Source organism: Oncorhynchus keta, unplaced genomic scaffold (genome assembly GCF_023373465.1).
Source record: "Oncorhynchus keta strain PuntledgeMale-10-30-2019 unplaced genomic scaffold, Oket_V2 Un_contig_26377_pilon_pilon, whole genome shotgun sequence".
In the NCBI taxonomy this organism is placed as follows: domain Eukaryota; kingdom Metazoa; phylum Chordata; class Actinopteri; order Salmoniformes; family Salmonidae; genus Oncorhynchus; species Oncorhynchus keta.
In genome coordinates, this window is record NW_026284935.1 from 1 (window position 1) to 11,745 (window position 11,745).

Below are 11,745 nucleotides of genomic sequence, written 5' to 3' on the forward strand. Positions count from 1 at the left end.
TTACTACTGACTCCTCCTGTCTCCACTGTGTTCCTGCAGTAATGCCATGTGTGGGAAGGTACAGTGCACTAACGTAAACACCAACAACCCTCCTCCTGGAGGCTCGGTCAGTAACCAGATCATCGATGGTTCTTCGTGTGTCAACGCAGACTTTAACCTGGGCTCTGATGTTCTTGACCCTGCCTATGTCAACCAGGGCAGCCCCTGCACCAAGGGAAGGTAAGATTAGCCTTTTTGGTTTCAGTGTCTTCAACTTTGACCCTTTCTGTCTTTCTAAGATGATGTCACTTCCTCCACAGGGCGGGTGGTGTGTGTCGAGCCATTTCTTCCACAGTGTGGGTGGTGTGTGTCAAACCATTTCTTCCACAGGGCGGGTGGTGTGTGTGTCAAACCATTTCTTCCACAGTGTGGGTGGTGTGTGTGTCAAACCATTTCTTCCACAGTGTGGGTGGTGTGTACTGAGGCGGCAGGACAACCATAATGCCTTGTTGTCATTGCTATGGGAGGTTTGTTTGAATCCAGAGATAATATCCAGGACTCCTCTCTTTTTCTTCCAGGCCTGCCTTGACTTCCAGTGTGTGAATGCCTCAGCTCTACTGTCTGTGGACCTCCACTGTGATGCCAACAACACATGTAACAGCCGAGGGGTAAGAGAAGGTCTCACCCACAGGCGGCAGGGTAGCCTAGTGGTTAGAGTGTAGAGGCGGCAGGGTAGCCTAGTGGTTAGAGTGTAGAGGCGGCAGGGTAGCCTAGTGGTTAGAGTGTGAGGCGGCAGGGTAGCCTAGTGGTTAGAGTGTAGAGGCGGCAGGGTAGCCTAGTGGTTAGAGTGTAGAGGCGGCAGGGTAGCCTAGTGGTTAGAGTGTAGAGGCGGCAGGGTAGCCTAGTGGTTAGAGTGTAGAGGCGGCAGGGTAGCCTAGTGGTTAGAGTGTAGAGGCGGCAGGGTAGCCTAGTGGTTAGAGTGTAGAGGCGGCAGGGTAGCCTAGTGGTTAGAGTGTAGAGGCGGCAGGGTAGCCTAGTGGTTAGAGTGTAGAGGCGGCAGGGTAGCCTAGTGGTTAGAGTGTAGAGGCGGCAGGGTAGCCTAGTGGTTAGAGTGTAGAGGCGGCAGGGTAGCCTAGTGGTTGAGAGTGTAGAGGCGGCAGGGTAGCCTAGTGGTTAGAGTGTAGAGGCGGCAGGGTAGCCTAGTGGTTAGAGTGTAGAGGCGGCAGGGTAGCCTAGTGGTTAGAGTGTGAGGCGGCAGGGTAGCCTAGTGGTTAGAGTGTAGAGGCGGCAGGGTAGCCTAGTGGTTAGAGTGTAGAGGCGGCAGGGTAGCCTAGTGGTTAGAGTGTAGAGCGGCAGGGTAGCCTAGTGGTTAGAGTGTAGAGGCGGCAGGGTAGCCTAGTGGTTAGAGTGTAGAGGCGGCAGGGTAGCCTAGTGGTTAGAGTGTAGAGGCGGCAGGGTAGCCTTGTGGTTAGAGTGTAGAGGCGGCAGGGTAGCCTAGTGGTTAGAGTGTAGAGGCGGCAGGGTAGCCTAGTGGTTAGAGTGTAGAGGCGGCAGGGTAGCCTAGTGGTTAGAGTGTAGAGGCGGCAGGGTAGCCTAGTGGTTAGAGTGTAGAGGCGGCAGGGTAGCCTAGTGGTTAGAGTGTAGAGGCGGCAGGGTAGCGTAGTGGTTAGAGTGTAGAGGCGGCAGGGTAGCCTAGTGGTTAGCGTGTAGAGGCGGCAGGGTAGCCTAGTGGTTAGAGTGTAGAGGCGGCAGGGTAGCCTAGTGGTTAGAGTGTAGAGGCGGCAGGGTAGCCTAGTGGTTAGAGTGTAGAGGCGGAATGGGAGCCTAGTGTGAATGCCTCAGGCCATCTGATGGGCTCTTCTGGGGAGAGATCTCACCCTCTAGAAGGGTCGGGTACATCACGTGATACAGGCCATCTGATTGGCTCTTCTGGGAGTCAAGACCAGTGTCTATTGTATTGGCTGGTTGATAAGTTCATTGATTGGCTCTACTTGGGAGAGAGACCAGTGTCTATTGTAATGGCTGGTTGATTAGTTAATTGATTGGCTCTACTTGGGAGAGAGACCAGTGTCTATTGTATTGGCTGGTTGATTAGTTAATTGATTGGTATATTTCCCACAGGTGTGTAACAACCAGGGCCACTGCCACTGTAATGACGGCTGGGGACCTCCTGACTGTGCCAAGTCAGGGAGAGGGGGCAGTGTGGACAGCGGGCCTGCACAGATAGGTAATCCTCACTGCACACCTCCCTCTACCTGCCTGTCATTATAGACAGGTAATCCTCACTGCACACCTGTCCTCTACCTGCCTGTCATTATAGACAGGTAATCCTCACTGCACACCTGTCCTCTACCTGCCTGTCATTATTGACAGGTAATCCTCACTGCACACCTGTCCTCTACCTGCCTGTCATTATAGACAGGTAATCCTCACTGCACACTCCCTCTACCTGCCTGTCATTATAGACAGGTAATCCTCACTGCACACCTGTCCTCTACCTGCCTGTCATTATAGACAGGTAATCCTCACTGCACACCTCCCTCTACCTGCCTGTCATTATAGACAGGTACTGTTCACTGCACACCTCCCTCTACCTGCCTGTCATTATAGACAGGACAGGTAATCCTCACTGCACACCTCCCTCTACCTGCCTGTCATTATAGACAGGTAATCCTCACTGCACACCTCCCTCTACCTGCCTGTCATTATAGACAGGTAATCCTCACTGCACACCTCCCTCTACCTGCCTGTCATTATAGACAGGTAATCCTCACTGCACACCTCCCTCTACCTGCCTGTCATTATAGATAGGTAATCCTCACTGCACACCTGTCCTCTACCTGCCTGTCATTATAGATAGGTAATCCTCACTGCACACCTGTCCTCTACCTGCCTGTCATTATAGACAGGTACTGTTCACTGCACACCTGTCCTCTACCTGCCTGTCATTATAGACAGGTACTGTTCACTGCACACCTGTCCTCTACCTGCCTGTCATTATAGACAGGTAATCCTCACTGCACACCTGTCCTCTACCTGCCTGTCATTATAGACAGGTACTGTTCACTGCACACCTGTCCTCTACCTGCCTGTCATTATAGACAGGTACTGTTCACTGCACACCTGTCCTCTACCTGCCTGTCATTATAGACAGGTACTGTTCACTGCACACCTGTCCTCTACCTGCCTGTCATTATAGACAGGTAATCCTCACTGCACACCTGTCCTCTACCTGCCTGTCATTATAGACAGGTACTGTTCACTGCACACCTGTCCTCTACCTGCCTGTCATTATAGACAGGTACTGTTCACTGCACACCTGTCCTCTACCTGCCTGTCATTATAGACAGGTACTGTTCACTGCACACCTGTCCTCTACCTGCCTGTCATTATAGACAGGTAATCCTCACTGCACACCTGTCCTCTACCTGCCTGTCATTATAGACAGGTACTGTTCACTGCACACCTTTCCTGTCTCTACCTGCCTGTCATTATAGACAGGTACTGTTCACTGCACACCTTTCCTGTCTCTACCTGCCTGTCATTATAGACAGGTACTGTTCACTGCACACCTTTCCTGTCTCTACCTGCCTGTCATTATAGACAGGTAATCCTCACTGCACACCTCCCTCTACCTGCCTGTCATTATAGACAGGTAATCCTCACTGCACACCTCCCTCTACCTGCCTGTCATTATAGACAGGTACTGCTCACTGCACACCTCCCTCTACCTGCCTGTCATTATAGACAGGTAATCCTCACTGCACACCTCCCTCTACCTGCCTGTCATTATAGACAGGTAATCCTCACTGCACATCTCCCTCTACCTGCCTGTCATTATAGACAGGTAATCCTCACTGCACACCTCCCTCTACCTGCCTGTCATTATAGACAGGTAATCCTCACTGCACACCTCCCTCTACCTGCCTGTCATTATAGACAGGTACTGTTCACTGCACACCTCCCTCTACCTGCCTGTCATTATAGACAGGTAATCCTCACTGCACACATCCCTCTACCTGCCTGTCATTATAGACAGGTAATCCTCACTGCACACCTCCCTCTACCTGCCTGTCATTATAGACAGGTAATCCTCACTGCACACCTCCCTCTACCTGCCTGTCATTATAGACAGGTAATCCTCACTGCACACCTCCCTCTACCTGCCTGTCATTATAGACAGGTACTGTTCACTGCACACCTCCCTCTACCTGCCTGTCATTATAGACAGGTAATCCTCACTGCACACCTCCCTCTACCTGCCTGTCATTATAGACAGGTACTGTTCACTGCACACCTTTCCTCTGTCTACCTGCCTGTCATTATAGACAGGTACTGTTCACTGCACACCTTTCCTGTCTCTACCTGCCTGTCATTATAGACAGGTACTGTTCACCGCACACCTTTCCTGTCTCTACCTGCCTGTCATTATAGACAGGTACTGTTCACTGCACACCTTTCCTCTGTCTACCTGCCTGTCATTATAGACAGGTAATCCTCACTGCACACCTCCCTCTACCTGCCTGTCATTATAGACAGGTAATCCTCACTGCACACCTCCCTCTACCTGCCTGTCATTATAGACAGGTAATCCTCACTGCACACCTCCCTCTACCTGCCTGTCATTATAGACAGGTACTGTTCACTGCACACCTCCCTCTACCTGCCTGTCATTATAGACAGGTAATCCTCACTGCACACCTCCCTCTACCTGCCTGTCATTATAGACAGGTAATCCTCACTGCACACCTCCCTCTACCTGCCTGTCATTATAGACAGGTAATCCTCACTGCACACCTCCCTCTACCTGCCTGTCATTATAGACAGGTAATCCTCACTGCACACCTCCCTCTACCTGCCTGTCATTATAGACAGGTAATCCTCACTGCACACCTCCCTCTACCTGCCTGTCATTATAGACAGGTACTGTTCACTGCACACCTCCCTCTACCTGCCTGTCATTATAGACAGGTAATCCTCACTGCACACCTCCCTCTACCTGCCTGTCATTATAGACAGGTACTGTTCACTGCACACCTTTCCTGTCTCTACCTGCCTGTCATTATAGACAGGTACTGTTCACTGCACACCTTTCCTGTCTCTACCTGCCTGTCATTATAGACAGGTACTGTTCACTGCACACCTTTCCTGTCTCTACCTGCCTGTCATTATAGACAGGTACTGTTCACTGCACACCTTTCCTCTGTCTACCTGCCTGTCATTATAGACAGGTACTGTTCACTGCACACCTTTCCTGTCTCTACCTGCCTGTCATTATAGACAGGTACTGTTCACTGCACACCTTTCCTGTCTCTACCTGCCTGTCATTATAGATGGGTACTGTTCACTCCCTGAGGGACGGCCTGCTGATCTTCACTAATAACTATCACTCTGCTTCTCCCAGATTATTCCCTGAGGGACGGCCTGCTGATCTTCTTCCTGCTGGTGGTTCCCATCCTGGTGCTGCTGGTGTTAGTGCTGCTCTATGTGTTCAGAAGGGATACCCTGGAAAGATGCCTCAAAGGACCGCGCTCCAGACGCTCTAGGTAAACACTGTCTATTACCACGCTCTAGGTAAACACTGTCTATCACCACGCTCTAGGTAAACACTGTCTATCACCACGCTCTAGGTAAACACTGTCTATCACCACGCTCTAGGTAAACACTGTCTATTACCACGCTCTAGGTAAACACTGTCTATCACCACGCTCTAGGTAAACACTGTCTATCACCACGCTCCAGGTAAACACTGTTTATCACCACGCTCTAGGTAAACACTGTCTATCACCACGCTCCAGACGCTCTAGGTAAACACTGTCTATTACCACGCTCTAGGTAAACACTGTCTATCACCATGCTCTAGGTAAACACTGTCTATCACCACGCTCTAGGTAAACACTGTCTATCACCACGCTCTAGGTAAACACTGTCTATCACCACGCTCTAGATAAACACTGTCTATTACCACGCTCTAGGTAAACACTGTCTATCACCACGCTCTAGGTAAACACTGTCTATCATCACGCTCCTGGGTAGAGCACTGTCTATCACTTACGCTCTAGGCTCCTGGGTGAAGCCACTCTGTCTGTCACCATGCAACTCCTAGGTAAACACTTTGTCTATCACCACGCTCTAGGTAAACACTGTCTATCACCACGCTCTAGGTAAACACTGTCTATCACCAGCTCTAGGTAAGCACTGTCTATCACCACGCTCTAGGTAAAAACACTGGTCTATCACCCAGCTCCAGGAGCTGTCTAGAGTAAACACTGTCTATCACCACGCTCCAGGTAAACACTGTCTATCACCACGCTCTAGGTAAACACTGCTGCTGTCTATCACCACGTCAGCTCTGGAGTGAAGCACTTTGTCTATCACCCACGCTCTAGGTAAACACTGTCTATCACCACGCTCCAGGTAAAGCCACTGTCTATCATCAGCTCTAGGTAAACACTGTCTATCACTGCACGCTCTAGGTAAACTGCACTGTCTATCACCACGCTCTAGGTAAACACTGTCTATCACCCACTGGCTCTAGGTAAACACTGTCTATCACCACGCTCTAGGTAAACACTGTCTATCACCACGCTCTAGGTAAACACTGTCTATCACTTACGGCTCTGAGTGAAGCACTGATCTATCACCACGCTCTGAGTGAAACACTTTGTCTATCCTGTCTAGACAAACACTGTCTATCACCACTCTCTGGATGAAGCACTGTCTATCTGCCGCTCTGGGTGAAGCATGATATCACTGCGGCTCTGGGTGTACTGTCTATCACCACGTCTAGTGAAACACTGTCTATCACCCACGCTCTAGGTAAACACTGTGTCTATCACCCACGCTCTAGGTAAAACACTGTCTATCACCCAGCTCTAGGTAAGCACTGTCTATCACCTTGTCTGGTATGCTGTCTGTCACCCATGGCTCTGGTGAAACACTGTCTATCCTGCGGCTCTGGGTAAGCACTGTCTATCCTGCACGCTCTGGTGAAGCACTGTCTATCACACGCTCTAGGTAAACACTGTCTATCACCACGCTCTAGGTAAACACTGTCTATCACCACGCTCTAGGTAAACACTGTCTATCACCACGCTCTAGGTAAACACTGTCTATCACCACGCTCTAGGTAAACACTGTCTATCACCACGCTCTAGGTAAACACTGTCTATCACCACGCTCTAGGTAAACACTGTCTATCACCACGCTCTAGGTAAACACGGTCTATTACCACGCTCTAGGTAAACACTGTCTATCACCACGCTCTAGGTAAACACTGTCTATTACCACGCTCTAGGTAAACACTGTCTATTACCACGCTCTAGGTAAACACTGTCTATCACCACGCTCTAGGTAAACACTGTCTATCACCACGCTCTAGGTAAACACTGTCTATCACCACGCTCTAGGTAAACACTGTCTATCACTACGCTCTAGGTAAATACTGTCTATCACCACGCTCTAGGTAAACACTGTTTATCACCACGCTCTAGGTAAACACTGTCTATTACCACGCTCTAGGTAAACACTGTCTATCACCACGCTCTAGGTAAACACTGTCTATCACCACGCTCTAGGTAAACACTGTTTATCACCACGCTCTAGGTAAACACTGTCTATCACCACGCTCCAGACGCTCTAGGTAAACACTGTCTATCACCACGCTCTAGGTAAACACTGTCTATCACCACGCTCTAGGTAAACACTGTCTATCACCACGCTCTAGGTAAACACTGTCTATCACCACGCTCTAGGTAAACACTGTCTATCACCACGCTCTAGGTAAACACTGTCTATCACTACGCTCTAGGTAAACACTGTCTATCACCACGCTCCAGGCGCTCTAGGTAAACACTGTCTATCACCACGCTCTAGGTAAACACTGTCTATCACCACGCTCCAGGTAAACACTGTCTATCACCACGCTCTAGGTAAACACTGTCTATCACCACGCTCTAGGTAAACACTGTCTATCACCACGCTCTAGACGCTCTAGGTAAACACTGTCTATCACCACGCTCTAGGTAAACACTGTCTATCACCACGCTCTAGGTAAACACTGTCTATCACCACGCTCTAGGTAAACACTGTCTATCACCACGCTCTAGGTAAACACTGTCTATCACCACGCTCCAGGTAAACACTGTCTATCACCACGCTCTAGGTAAACACTGTCTATCACCACGCTCTAGGTAAACACTGTCTATCACCACGCTCTAGGTAAACACTGTCTATCACCACGCTCTAGGTAAACACTGTCTATCACCACGCTCTAGGTAAACACTGTCTATCACCACGCTCTAGGTAAACACTGTCTATCACCACACTCTAGGTAAACACTGTCTATCACCACGGTCTAGGTAAACACTGTCTATCACCACGCTCCAGGTAAACACTGTCTATCACCACGCTCTAGGTAAACACTGTCTATCACCACGCTCTAGGTAAACACTGTCTATCACCACGCTCTAGGTAAACACTGTCTATCACCACGCTCTAGGTAAACACTGTCTATCACCACGCTCTAGGTAAACACTGTCTATCACCACGCTCTAGGTAAACACTGTCTATCACCACGCTTCTATCGCTAATTGGATGGACACCTAGCTATGGACACTTACAGTTGAAGTTGGAAGTTTACTTACACCTTAGCCAAATTACATTTAAACTCAGTTGTTCACAATTCTTGACATTTAATCAGAGTAAAAATTCCCTGTTTTAGGTCAGTTAGGATCACCACTTTATTTTAAGAATGTGAAATGTCAGAATAATAGTAGAGAGAATGATTTATTTCAGCTTGTATTTCTTTCATCACATTCCCAGTTGGTCAGAAGTTAACATACACTCAATTAGTATTTGGTAGCATTGCCTTTAAATTGTTTAACTTCGGTCAAACGTTTCGGTCGCCTTCCACAGGCTTCCCACAATGTGTTGGGTGAATTTTGGCCCATTTCTTCTGACAGAACTGGTGTAACTGAGTCAGGTTTGTAGGCCTCCTGACAGAGCTGGTGTAACCGAGTCAGGTTTGTAGGCCTCCTTGCTCGAACACGCTTTCAGTTCTGCCCACAATTTTTCTTTGGTATTGAGGTCTTGGCTTTGTGATGGCCACTCCAATACCTTGACTTTTTTGTCCTTAAGCCATTTTGTGACAACTTTGGATGTATGTTTGGGGTCATTGTCCATTTGGAAGACCCATTTGCGACCAAGCTTTAACTTCCTGACTGATGTCTTGAGATGTTGCTTCAATATATCAACATAATTTCCCTTCCTCATGATGCCATCTATTTTGTGAAGTGCACCAGTCCCTCCTGCAGCAAAGCACCCCCACAACATGATGCTGCCACCCCACAACATGATGCTGCCACCCCACAACATGATGCTGCCACCCCCACAACATGATGCTGCCACCCCACAACATGATGCTGCCACCCCCACAACATGATGCTGCCACCCCCACAACATGATGCTGCCACCCCCACAACATGATGCTACCACCCCCACAACATGATGCTGCCACCCCCACAACATGATGCTACCACCCCAAAACATGATGCTGCCACCCCACAACATGATGCTGCCACCCCCACAACATGATGCTGCCACCCCCACAACATGATGCTGCCACCCCACAACATGATGCTGCCACCCCCACAACATGATGCTGCCACCCCCACAACATGATGCTGCCACCCCACAACATGATGCTGCCACCCCCACAACATGATGCTGCCACCCCCACAACATGATGCTGCCACCCCACAACATGATGCTGCCACCCCCACAACATGATGCTGCCACCCCCACAACATGATGCTGCCACCCCACAACATGATGCTGCCACCCCACAACATGATGCTGCCACCCCCACAACATGATGCTGCCACCCCCACAACATGATGCTGCCACCCCACAACATGATGCTGCCACCCCCACAACATGATGCTGCCACCCCCACAACATGATGCTGCCACCCCCACAACATGATGCTGCCACCCCCACAACATGATGCTGCCACCCCCACAACATGATGCTACCACCCCACAACATGATGCTGCCATCCCCGTGCTTCACGGTTGGGATGGTGTTCTTCAACTTGCAAGCATCCCCCTTTTTCCTCCAAACATAACGATGGTCATTATGGCCAAACAGTTCTATTTTCGTTTCATCAGACCAGAGTACATTTCTCCAAAAGTACGATCTTTGTCCCCATGTGCAGTTGCAAACCGTAGTCTGGCTTTATGGCGGTTTTGGAGCAGTGGCTTCTCCCTTGCTGAGCGGCCTTTCAGGTTATGTTGATATAGGACTCGTCAGAAGCTTCTAAAGCCATGACATAATTTTCTGGAATGTTCCAAGCTGTTTAAAGGCACAGTCAACTTAGTGAATGTAAACTTCTGCCCCACTGGAATTGTGATACAGTGAAAATAATCTGTCTGTAAACAATTGTTGGAAAAATTACTTGTGTCATGCACAAAGTAGATGTCCTCACCGACTTGCCAAAACTTATCATTTGTTAACAAGAAATGTGTGGAGTGGTTGATAAATGAGTTTTAATGACTCCAACCCAAGTGTATGTAAACTTCCGACTTCAACTGTAGCTTATGGACACCTAGATTATGAGTAAACCAACAAAATGTCAATAAAGATTCTTGTCTCTGTAAATTGGGTTCATCTCATCACAAAACTGTTCAAACCTAGATGGTGGCACGTCTGTGATTAGTTTAACAGGTTGTGTGACGTAGAAATTGTATGAGATTAAAAGCATATAGTATGTAAAACTGGGTGACTTTGTCTGGGTCACAGCTGTTGCATTTCACATGATGATTTCTAATGTACGCAGGTCAGGAAACGCAGCAAATGGCCAAGCGAATGGCAATGCCCCGAAACTACCAACGACACAACCTCCAGCAACACAGGCCACACCCCTCAGGTAAACTGTTCTCCCCAGCAACACAGGCCCCACCCCTCAGGTAAACTGTTCCCCTCAGCAACACAGGCCACACCCCTCAGGTGAAACTGTTCCCCCCAGCAACACAGGCCCCACCCCTCAGGTAAACTGTTCCCCCAGCAACACAGGCCCCACCCCCTCAGGTAAACTGTTCTCGCAGCAACACAGGCCCCACCCCCTCAGGTAAACTGTTCCCCCAGCAACACAAGCCCCACCCCTCGGGTGAACTGTTCTCCCAGCAACACAGGCCCCACCCCTCGGGTAAACTGTTCCCCCAGCAACACATGCCCCACCCCTCGGGTAAACTGTTCTCCCAGCAACACAGGCCCCACCCCTCAGGTAAACTGTTCTCCCCAGCAACACAGGCCCCACCCCTCAGGTAAACTGTTCTCGCAGCAACACAGGCCCCACCCCTCAGGTGAAACTGTTCCCCCCAGCAACACAAGCCCCACCCCTCGGGTGAACTGTTCTCCCAGCAACACAGGCCCCACCCCTCGGGTAAACTGTTCCCCCAGCAACACATGCCCCACCCCTCGGGTAAACTGTTCTCCCAGCAACACAGGCCCCACCCCTCAGGTAAACTGTTCTCCCCAGCAACACAGGCCCCACCCCCTCAGGTAAACTGTTCTCCCCAGCAACACAGGCCCCCACCCCTCAGGTAAACTGTTCTCCTCAGCAACACAGGCCCCACCCCTCAGGTAGACTGTTCTCCCAGCAACACAGGCCCCACCCCCTCAGGTAAACTGTTCTCCCAGCAACACAGGCCCCACCATCTCAGGTAAACTGTTCTCCCCAGCAACACAGGCCCCACCCCCTCAGGT

General features: G+C 49.8%; 2 long non-coding RNA genes across 10 annotated transcripts; both read left to right on the plus strand.

Annotated features, from left to right (window-relative positions):
• Positions 1–555: 555 nt before the first annotated feature.
• Positions 556–10,920, plus strand: LOC127922607 (uncharacterized). The gene is made up of 4 exons (XR_008111734.1): positions 556–647; positions 2,101–2,206; positions 5,384–5,525; positions 10,817–10,920. It is a non-coding gene; the product is annotated as an uncharacterized LOC127922607 (long non-coding RNA).
• Positions 6,358–8,324, plus strand: LOC127922608 (uncharacterized). 9 transcript variants are annotated; one of them, XR_008111738.1, is made up of 5 exons: positions 6,358–6,396; positions 7,361–7,416; positions 7,529–7,621; positions 7,790–7,910; positions 7,976–8,324. It is a non-coding gene; the product is annotated as an uncharacterized LOC127922608 (long non-coding RNA). The 9 variants fall into 9 exon arrangements; XR_008111742.1 differs by lacking the exons at positions 6,358–6,396; positions 7,361–7,416 and adding an exon at positions 6,993–7,136 and having other exon boundaries at positions 7,585–7,705; positions 7,883–8,324; XR_008111737.1 differs by lacking the exons at positions 6,358–6,396; positions 7,361–7,416 and adding an exon at positions 7,008–7,192 and having other exon boundaries at positions 7,585–7,882; positions 8,004–8,324.
• Positions 10,921–11,745: the final 825 nt, after the last annotated feature.